Genomic DNA, 11,803 nt, shown 5'->3' with positions numbered 1-11,803 from the left:
GGCCAGACTGCATTCTGTTTTTGGACTGCCAGTGAAGCAGCTGGAGTACTCTTTGGCAATTGAGGGTTTCTGGCCTAGGGCACTTCCTGGTGTTACCTGAAGGTGAAGACAAAAGAACAAATTCGCTATTGCCTGTCAGGATGGCAAGTCCCCTTTCTCTCATTATCCTGTAAACCATGCCTTGGAAACAAGCAGCAGCCATATGAACTCTGCACAGACATACTCTACTGATCACTGATTGCAGACCCATTGTTTTTTTTAATTAAACAAATATTTATTAAGCATCTTTTATATGCTTCCACTTTTCTAGGTGCTTGGGATTCAGCAGTTAATTTTTTTTAAACAAACTTTTTATTTCCATAGGTTATTAGGGAATAGGTGGTGTTTGGTTACATAAATAAGTTCTTTATTGGTGATTTGTGAGATTTTGGGGCACCCATCACCTGAGCAGTATATACACTGCACCCTAAGTGGACCCAATTTTGGATTCCGCTTCATCACAGCTCATCACAACATCCCATATAAAGGGTGAGTTCTCCTCCATGTTAGGTCTGACCACTGAAACAAGGGCATGTCTGGACTGGTCATCCAGGCAACGGCAGATGCATTATCCCTGGTGGGATGCCTCTGAATGAAGTGAGACAAAGAGAAAAGGAAGGTCTAAATCCCTCAGGAATGCCTCAGGGCTCTTATAACCCTTTATCAAAACCCAGCATGGGTTCAATTCCTGTTTCAATTCCATCTGACTCACCCTTAAGTTGCGTTCTTAAATAGTGATCCCATTTTGACCCACAATCTCTCAAAAAGAAGCATATGATTTTCTTTTGTAATACAGCTTGGGTTCTGTATAAGCTCCCAATAATTTAAATTGGCCTCTTAATGGGACGCTGGATTGGAATATTATTTTACAACTAGACTCATTTTGCTGGAACCTTGGAAAGGACTCAGAGGTCCCATATGTTTGGGTCTTTTTGGCTTTATCCCAAACCCCAAAATTACATAAAAATTGTCGTGTATGCTTCCAACAAACTTCCTCTCTCCCTGATTCTGATGACTTAGATGATCCTTTCTTTTGCCTACCACACTCTCCTCAGCCTGCTCCCACATCACCTAAACTCTCTCCATTTGCCCCATTCCCTAATGAACCACCCTCATATCCAGACACTTTCTCCCCCTCACATACTCGGACCGGAGTCACATATGCCACTAGTATAGAACCCTCAGGAAAATCTCAAAAATGTTTTGCCTCTCTGCAAGGTGGCAAATGGAAATTCGGGAACAATTAAAGTTCATGTCCCTTTTTTAATGTCTGATCTTTCACAAATTCAATCCAAATTGGGTTCATTTAGCTAGGATCCCTCTACGTTCACTCAAGAATTTCATGCTTTAACTATTGCTTTTGATTTAACCTGGCAAGATATATTTGTGATATTAACTACTTGTTCCTATGAAGAAAAACTATGCCTTTTTTTTTTTTTTTTTTAACCGAGTTTCTCTCTTGTTGCCCAGGCTGGAGTGCAGTGGCATGATCTCGGCTCACTGCAACTCCACCTCCTGGGTTCAAGTGATTCCTCCTGCCTCAGCCTCCCGAGTAGGAATGCACCACCATGCCCGACTAATTTTGTATTTTTAGTAGAGATGGGGTTTCTCCATGTTGGCCAGTCTTGAACTCCTGACCTCAAGTGATCTGCTCACCTTGGCCTCCCAAAGTGCTGGGATTACAGGCGTGAGCCACCACGCCTGGCCAACTATGCAGATTGTTACCGGTGGAAGGTATCAGAGTTACTGGTGGTGAATCCACATGGGCCTGCAGCAACCTCAATTCTTGCCTCCTCAGAAGAAAGAATTCACCTGAGGGGCATAAGACAGAAAAAGAGACTGAGGCAAGTTTCAAAGCAGGAGTGGAAGTTTTTTTTAAAAAGGCTTTATTTTTAGAACAGGAAAGAAAGGAAAGTATGCTTGGAAGAGACCCAAGCACCCTGTTTACCACTGATTCTAGGACTCTATACTATAAGTTGGCCCCTTTCCCATGATTCTTCCCTTAGGGTGGGCTGCCCACACACACAGTACCCCCCATTACTCTTGGGAAGTGAGCACGCACAGTGTATTGAGGAAGTTGTATGCATGCCTAATGAGGCTTTCTTCCCTTGTCCAGTGGAGTGTCCTCAGAAGGTCATACTCTGCCATTTTGTCTCTTAATGCATATGCCTGGGAAGTTGCTTCTATCTGGTAACCTGCATTCAGTTAACACTTTGGTGCAATAGGTGTGGACCATCAGGAAATGGCCTCTCCCTGGCACTGGCTGCCAATTTATCACTTGCATGGAGAGGCAATGTGATAATTACCAAACCATCACCTGAAATTCCTAGTCATGGATGGGGGAGAGCCCTCTCCTGCCCTGCTCATGCCTGTATAACTACCTGTAACCATATGGTCTTTAGCTTAAGCTTGGGCAGATGAAGCTCATGCACACAATCCTAATGATAGTAGAGCTGGGGCAGAGGCTGTCCCCATCACAGAACCCAGTTGGCAAAACCAGGCTGCCGATGCAGGCCCAAACAGAGGCAAGGGCAGACAAGATTATATAACTTATTTGTTGGAAAGAATGAAAAAAACTGTAATAAAACCTGTCAACTTTTCTAAATTATGAAAAATTACTCAGAAACCACCTAAGAACCCTACCCTTTCCAAGCTAGATTGGTGGAGGTAATGAATAAATATACAGATTTAGACCCGGAAATCCGTGAGGGCCAATCCATTCTGGCATTACATTTTATAAGTCAGGCTTCCCCAGACATCAGACAAAACTCCAAAAATTAGAGCAAGGCCCACAAACTCCCTTTCCTGCTTTATTTAATACAGCTTTTAATATTTTCAATAACTGAGAGGAAACATCAAAAATAAAAATGTTCAATTGGAGGAGGAAAAATGCCATTGCCACGCTAATCACATGGTGACAGCATTGGCACATTCTTTTTCATTAGCCAATAGCCCCAGGGTTCATCCCTATAATACTAATAGAATGGGAGCTTGCCCTCATATCTGGATGCAGAAATCCAGGACAGTGGAGTAGCGGATGTCCCAAACCTCCATGTTACAAGCCACCCCTAGGACCCTGTCCTCATGGCAAACAATCATTGGAAGAGTAAGTGTGTCCCTCTCTCCCTCGTTGGTGGGTGGAGGGGCACCTATTCCTTCTGGACTGTCTCAGCCACAGCCTCACCAACCTGTCCAACAAAGGGGTCCTGCAGAATGAGGACAAGGGCAAGGGCAAGGGCAAAGGCAAAGGCAAGGAAAAGCACCTCTAACTCTATTCCTAGATTATGATTAAGCCTCTGAAGGTTATCCTCTAGATGACTGATGGGGTCTTGAGGCTGTCCAGGCCCCTCTCTTTTCCATCTCTATGAATGAGCCTTGGGTTAATCTAACTGTGGCTGAGAGTTGTGGAAACTATTGCAACTCTCATTCCTTGGGGAGGTATTATTTACCATGAAATCCCACTGTGAGAACTTACTGACTCCCTTAAAATAGTCTTAGCAAAAACTAGTGCAAGTCTATCAGCACTAGGAAAGTCTTTAGCCTCAGTAGCAGGAAGGCTTTTGATAATAGATGAGCTCTAAATTACCACCTAGCTGAACAAAGAGGAGTCTGTGCTGTCATCAACAAAACTTGTTGCACCTACATTAATGTGTCTGGAGCAATGAAAACTAATGTCCAAGAAATTTTCAAACAAGCCAATTGGCAACGCACACTTTCCCAAAGTAACCAAGACTAGGCCAAAACTTTTACTGATTGGTTTCTAAAATTACTTGGCTTCTCCCATTCCTTGAACCTTTATTCCTTGTCATTCTTTTAATATTTGGTCCCTGCCTTTTTAATGCTCTCATTAAATTTATATCTTCCAGATTACAACAATTCCACCTACACATGACTATGCAATCCCAATACTGGTATGCAACAGCAGCTTCCATGTACATGGGGCCTCTTGATGGAACCTGGTCTTACCCCACCCCGCGAATGAATTTTTTACCTCCCTTCATTCCCTTCATTGCAGAGGGCAAGAAAGGGAAAAACACAACCTATACCCTCACTGCCTCCTTCCAGCAAGAAGTAGCCAGACAGACCCCATGTCCCTCTTCACTGTTGCGTTTTCCCTGTCTTGAGACCCTCACAGATATGAGCATAGGGGAATACAAAGGGTCAAAGATTTAACCAAAATATTTGTCAGTGGGATAATAAGGAAAAGAGAGATCACCTGGTGATCAGGCAGGCCCTGGAGACAAAAACCTCCTTATCTGAGGAATTTAGACTTCCTTATTATCTAAAGGCACCTGGTTCTCAGCCCCTTTTTAACTTAAAATTTATGGGTAACTAGAATTTCTCTACATCTCCAGAATGCATGCATGCCGAAACTCATGGTGCAACCCTTGCCAACATTAAGGCACCAAGATGTCTGCAAATGTAATTATTTGTCATGCAAATTGCCCTTCCGCTTTCACTTTAAGGTCCATAAATACCATTAAGGAAAAATGCCCCTTGGTGCACTCAGTTCTCCCTTGCTGAGGTACCCGCTGCACTCCAGCAGCATTCTTTCTATCTAATACAACTTTCCTTTTTCAAATCTATATTGGCAGTAAATTCTCACCAACCCATGAGTCAACCACTTTTTTGATGCCTGGGCTCTGACACCTCACCTGGCATCAGTGACACTAAATTTTCCAGCCCTTTGTCCTCCACAGATCCCTTTAAAAACCCTTTTCCAGAACCCCTGGACCAAACAGATTTGAGGCATGAGAATTCCTCCTGTTTCTTCATTTGTCAACTTGCAATTATTAAACTCTTTCTCTGTTGCAACCCTGCTGTTCAGTGTATTGGTCTGTTGCTGTGCAGTGGACGTATGAACCTGGCAGTCCTGTAACAATCAGTTTAATAAAATGTTTATCAGTTTTGTTGATCTTTTCATAGAACTGATTTTTTGGTTTTATTCATTTTCCCTATTTTCTTTTCTGGTTTTCATTTAATTGATTTCAGCTCTTATCTTTATTATTTCGTTTCTTCTGCTTTGGGTTTGGTTTCCTCTGTTACTAGTTTCTTAAGGTGGAATCTTATGTATTTGACTTGAAATCTTCTTTTTTTGGTATTGGGTTTTACATTTATAAATTTCTCTGTAATCACTGCTTTAGCTGCATTTCATAAATTTTATATTATGTTTGCACTGCAATTTAGTTTAAATATTATCTAATTCTCTTGTGACTTTTTTTGACCCATGGATTATTTAGAAGTGTGCTGTTTATATTACAAACTGTCGTGGGTTCCTAAATTTTATTCTGTTGTTGACTTCTGATTTAGTTCTGTTGTTGCTGGAAAATATACTTGGTATGATTTCAATTATTTTAAATTTATTGAAACTTGCCTTATGGCCTAGCATATGGTCTAGTCTGGAGAATGTTCCATGTGCACTTGAAAATAATTATTATTCTGTAGTCATTGGGTAGAGTGTGCTCTATGTGTCAGTTAGCCTGCTTCAGTCATCTATCTCTTTGCTGTTTTTCTGCCACGTTGTTCTATTCATTATTGAGAGTCAGATATTAAAATCCCAGATTGATTATTTTTGAATTTTGTTTCTTTTTTTATTCTGTCAATTTTTGTTTCATGTATGTTTGCACTCTCTTTTCAGATGTATATATATTTATAATTGTTATATTTTGCTGATATATTGACTTTTTTATCATTATGAAATGTTCCTCTTTGTCTCTCCTAGTATTTTTTTGTCTAAATCTCTTTTTCTTGTTACTACTATAGCCACTCCAACTAAAGTGGCTTTGTTGTCTGGGGTGACACCCAAGGTTCATTGTCTCACGGCCACAGAGATCAAGGTCGTGGACACACAGAAAGTGAGGTTAAGAGTGGAAATTTAATAGGCAAAATAAAGAGAATAGCTCTCTGCTACAGAGAGGGGTTCCGGAAAAATGGGTTGCTGACCTGGTGTGAAATGCAAGGGAGTTATAGATGAGCTGGTGGAGAGGTGGTGTCTGATCTACAATGGGTGTGAAATAATGGTTAGAACCAGGTGTGGCATCTGCATCGGGCATGAATCACTGGCAGCCCCCACCCCAATCTTTTATTATGCAGGTGGGTTCTCTGCCTGAGCTTCTCCATGTTGTCCATTTCTTTCTTACTGTACACATGCTAACAAAATAGGGAAGTTGGAGTTTCCATGGTGGACACGCCTGGCCCCCAGGTGGCCCTTTTCTATTGGTGCAGCTGCCGCCATTCCCCCATGCAAGCTTCCAGCTTCCTTATCTATGTTTGCAGCTCAATCTTTCAGGCTGCTCTTTGTTAGAAAAGAAATGATTTCTTGGGCTGGTTTTTGTTAGAAGGGAAGTTCTGCCAAGGACTCTTTTGCCCTCACTATCTGCCTACCTAATTTCTTTCTATCTTCTGTATCACAGCCACCTTTTGGTTACTGTTTGTATGGCATATCATTTTCCATCCTTTGATTTTTCGACCAGTTTGAATCTTTGAAATGTAAATGTGACTTTGAACCTTAGATATCCAACAGCATATGGTTAGATCTTATTTGTAAATCAGCCTGCCTTTTAATTGGTGTGTTTAGACTATTTACATTTAAAGGAACTATTGATATAGTTGGATTTATATTTGCCGTTTTCCTTGTTTCCTATATGTCCCTTGTCTCTTTTGTTTCTAAGTCCCTCCTTTACTGCGTTCATTTACATTAAATAAATGTTATTTGGCATACCATTTTAATTCCTCTGTTGATAACTTTTTACTACATTTGTTTGTGACTTTTTTCTTTTTAGTGGCTCTTGATATTGTAATATGCATCTTAATTTAGCATAATCTACTTCAGATTAATACTAAATTTCAGTAAAATATGGTATTTTTTTCAAATAGAGCTTCATTCCCCATGTCCTTGTTCATATATGTTGTCCCACAGGTCTGTGAGGCTCTGTTTAATTTTCTTCAGTCTTTGTGTCTCTCTGTTATTCATACTGTGTAATATCTATTAATTTTTCTTTTATTTCATTGTTGTTTTCCTTTGCCATCTCAAATATACTTTTGAGATTTTCTCGGTTATTGTACTTTTCAACTCAATAATTTCCATTAAAAAACAATGTATAATATCTTTACTGAGATTCTCTATTTAATGATTCATTGTTGTCATACTTTCCTTTCATTCTTTTTAAATGTTTTAAAAACATTCAAATATGTTTTTAAAAATTCTTTGGAAATATTTGTAATAGGTGCTTTAAAATCTACTTCTCCTAAATCAGACACTTGAGAACACTCAGTGGCCATTTTATTTGGCTGCTTTTTTTTTTTGCCCTGAGTATGGATCACACTTTCCTGTTTCTTTGTATGTCTTATAATTTTTATTGAAAACTGGACATTTTTGATTATGCATTGTAGCAGCTCTGGATTCTGATTTTTTTTTAATTTCACTGAAATTAGTTACTGTTGCTCTTTGTTTGTTTGTTAATTTGGGCTAAATTGGTCTGTTTTCCCCTATGTTATAGAACTGTAGAGTTTTTAAACATTCCTATTTTTATTTTTAAGCCTGACTCCCTAGGGGTTGGCCCTATGTCTACATAGCTTAGCTATCACCTAATGATTCGACAATTGTTGTGTTCAAATACCCCGAGCCAGTATGGCTTCTGTCCTCTGTTAATAGATCTAAACGTGGGCAGAGAGCACGTTAAAAGCCCAAGGTGTTTTCAAGTATGCCCAGCTTTTGCTTTCCCTTGGGCTCTTTTGTGTCTCCTCTGTTCATGTGTGTAGCTTAGTTTAAGCCAGGAGTTTGTGTATAGTTTATTCCCTCTTTGATCTCCTCTGTGTTGGTGGCTTCATCCAAGACAGGTTTGCCACATCCATCACTTAAACCTCAGGATAGTAGAATCATTCGTCCTTCCTGCTTACCCACTGCCAAAGTCATCAGTTTCACTTGCCCTAACACTAGGCATGGGTATTTTATGCCACTCTAAATTGAGTGTGTCCTTTTTGACCACTGTCAGCAAAGCTGCTGGTCCTAATGGCATGACTTGCTCTGGAAAAACCTCCTTGTTGACTGAGCTTGGGGGTGAATAAGAGCAGCTCCAGGAAAGAATACCACAGACGTTTGCTATTCTTAACTAAAGTTCAGCAATTCATCAAGCATAAGCTCTTTTCAGATTTCGATATATTGTTGGTCAATTTCCATAGCATCAGAATGGCTAATTTTGTTAATTTTTTTCAGCTTTATAGGTTTTTTTTTTTTTTTTGGTGATATTGGGGAGAAATTTGTGGCCTCTTTTCTCAGCCATAGTCAGAAGTCAGAATAATGTTCTGAAATTTGGAGGATAAAATATGAATAAGAAGAGGGAAGCGTTTTCTTCTACTCTAAATTGTTAGGGCTTTGGCAAGGTATAATGTGCCTATAGCAGGAACAATGTTTAGCAGAAATGAAGAGGAGTAATAAAGGAAAAATAAGCAAAATAATGAATTCAAGATTGCACAACTCTTTGAAGTGTAAGTGCATTCAGAATGCAGAGATTCTACTGATGTATAATTCATAAGCATTTATGAAACTGGCTATGCAAAAGGTTTGGAAAAGAGAGGGAGGGGACTTGCAAATAATAGTCTTCCTAAGCTGTCCCTTGCATGACTAGTTCTTGTCAATATGGAAAAAGAAGACATCCCAAATGCCCAGCCCTTAAAGGTTTTATATTCCAGGCACAGAAGCTTGTGACCTTGGACTCCCTGTTACACTTTCCAGTCTGATTCTTTCTACATCTTTCAAACGGGGGTGTGATAATACTAACAGAGGTGATATAAGGCTTAGTAAAGTTAATGTTGGTAAAGTATTCTTAAGACCCTGGATACATAGGTCTCAGGGTATCTAATTCATAGGACATTTTAGTCAAACTAGCAGTTTTGGTTGCTTCTTAGCTTTTAATAATGCAAGTTTCCTCTGATAGCTGAAGTAAATATCTACTAGATAGGCACTTCAACCAACCAAGCCATGGCACTGGCTAATATCTGAAGTAAATATCTAAAACCATTACTTTATATTTATATGTATGTGTGTGTGTGTATATATGTATATATACACACAATTATGCATATATGTATATATACACAATTATACATATAAGACATATATATAATATATACATACATATTATACATATATAATACATATACATATAATATATAAATGTGTGTATATAGTACAGATATATATACACACACATATATATTTGTGTGTATATATGTATATATATGTGTGTGCATATATGTACATGTAGATATCTGTACAACAGAGGCGGGGAGGAGAGAGAGATTGTTTTAAGGAATTGACTCGTGATTTTTGGAGGTGGAAAAGGATGAAATCTGAAATGAGCAAGCTAGAGACCCAGGAAAGTTGAAGCTATAGTTCCAGTTCAAGTCTAAAGGCCTGACAACCAGGAAAGCTGATAGTATAAGTTCCAGTTGAGTCTGAATCCAAAGGCTGGAGAAGACAAATGTCCCAGTGCAAAGACAATCAGGCAGAGAGAAAGCATCCTTTTGAACTCTAGTGTTTTTCTGTTCAGGCCTTCAACTGATTGGATGAGGCTCACCACTTTGGGGAGGGCATCTGCTCTACTCTGTCTACTAATTGAAATCCTAATCTCATCCGGAAGCACTCGCACAGGCACGCCAAGAAATAATACTTAACCAAATATCTGTGTTGACATTATGGCTCAGTCAAGTTGACAGATAAAATTAACTATCACACCATATCCTGAGTATCAGTCCTCCCCCTGGAAATGGTCATGTTCAGATGATTGACCATTTCCAGTACGGGTGCCTCTCATAGATTCCAGTCTGTGGGAACCCACCAAGCCACAGAGAGTTTACTAATGATCTACTGTTGTGGAATGAATTACCCAAAACCAGAAGCTTAAAACAAGACACATTTATTATCTCACAGTTTCTGTGGTTCAGGAGTCCAGGCATGACTTAGCTGGGTCCCCTGTTCTTGGGTCACAGGCTGAAATCAAGATGTCAGCTACACCTGCTGTATCATCTAAAGAGTTAACGAGTAAAAGAACTGCCTCCAAGCTCACCTGGTTGTTTGCAGGAATCAGTTGCTTTCAAATGGTTTCCTTGAGGCCTTCAGTTCCTTGCTGTTGTCACTAACAATTTCCTACCATGTAGCTTTCAACATGAATGCTTGCTTTATTAAAATATGGAAGTCAAGAAGGCAACAGAGTGTGACAGTAAGGCAGAAATAACAATCTCATGTAACCTCATCATGGAAGTGACGTCTATCACTTTTGCAATATTCTGTTGGTCACAAGCAAGTCGCAGGTCCTGCCCAAACTCAAGGACAGGAGATATAAGGGTATGGATACCAGGAGGTGGGGCCACAGTAGGGCATCCTAGAGTCTGACCCCTGCAGGTGAGCAGGAGGACTAAGGATGATCATCAGCTTGACTTCCATCTGTGCCTCTGCAAGTTGTAGGAGGTGCTCTTTGAGTTTTCTGGCAACTTCTCATCTCTGCCATGGGCTGCAAAGTCTCACATTCCTGCCCCTCTTGACCTCTTTGTCTTACTCTGCTGCTTCCCTTATTTTTCTGTCGTTGAGCTAATTCCCAGGCATTCAAACCAAATCCCTATTTGAATTGTTTTTTTGTTTTTTTTTTGTTTTTGTTTTTTTTTTTTTTTGAGACGGAGTCTCGCTCTGTCGCCCAGGCTGGAGTGCAGTGGCGCGATCTCGGCTCACTGCAAGCTCCGCCTCCCGGGTTCACGCCATTCTCCTGCCTCAGCCTCCCGAGTAGCTGGGACTACAGGCGCCCGCTACCACGCCCGGCTAATTTTTTGTATTTTTAGTAGAGACGGGGTTTCACCGTGTTAGCCAGGATGGTCTCGATCTCCTGACCTCGTGATCCGCCTGCCTCGGCCTCCCAAAGTGCTGGGATTACAGGCGTGAGCCACCGCGCCCGGCCCCTATTTGAATTGTTAATGATTTTTCTCTGTCTTGCACAGAGGAGCAAATGAACTTCAAGTTTTATTCTCACAGTTGGAGTGGTGAGGTTGTCTGTGTCTATACTGACCACAGGCCTCTCCCTCCTTAGGTAAGGCAGAAAGCTCAACATCTGTCTTGTCTTGTCTTGTCTTTTTTCTTTCTTTTCTTTTCTTTTCTTCTCCTCCTCCTCCTCCTCCTCCTCCTCCTCCTCTCTCTCTCTCTCTCTCCTTTCTTTTCTTTTCTTTCCTTTCTTTTTGAGACAGGGTCTCGCTGTGTCACCCAGGCTGGAGTGCAGTGGTGTGATCAGGGATCTCTGCCACCTCTGTCTCCCATGCTCAAGCTATCATCCCACCTCAGCCTCCCGAGTAGCTGGGATCACAGGCATGTGCCACCACGTCTGCCTAATTAGTGACAGAGTTTTGCCATCTTGCCCAGGCAGGTCTTGGACTCCTGGGCTCAAGTGATTTGCCCACCTTGGCCTCCAAAAGTGCTAGGATTACAGGCATGAGCCACCATGCCTGGCCTCAGTGTTTCCTTTTTCACTTTATTAGGCTACTACCCGAGAAAGGGAGTGCAGTTTTTTTTCACATGTGCAAATCAGTAAATCTAATCTGAATTCTTCTTGCTTGTGACGGTCAGAGAGGTTGACCATCCTAACCATACTTCTTGAATCTCCTTTTGGGGCATCTCTCTTGTTTCAGAGTAGCTGGGTGTCATCCATATCACTCAACTTTGTTGGTGCTCATGGATGCTCTGTTTGAAAAGAGGCATGGCTCTGCCTCTTACAACAATCCC

Source organism: Pan troglodytes, chromosome 1 (assembly GCF_028858775.2).
Source record: "Pan troglodytes isolate AG18354 chromosome 1, NHGRI_mPanTro3-v2.0_pri, whole genome shotgun sequence".
Taxonomy (NCBI): domain Eukaryota; kingdom Metazoa; phylum Chordata; class Mammalia; order Primates; family Hominidae; genus Pan; species Pan troglodytes.
Note: the sequence above shows the minus strand (reverse complement) of the source record.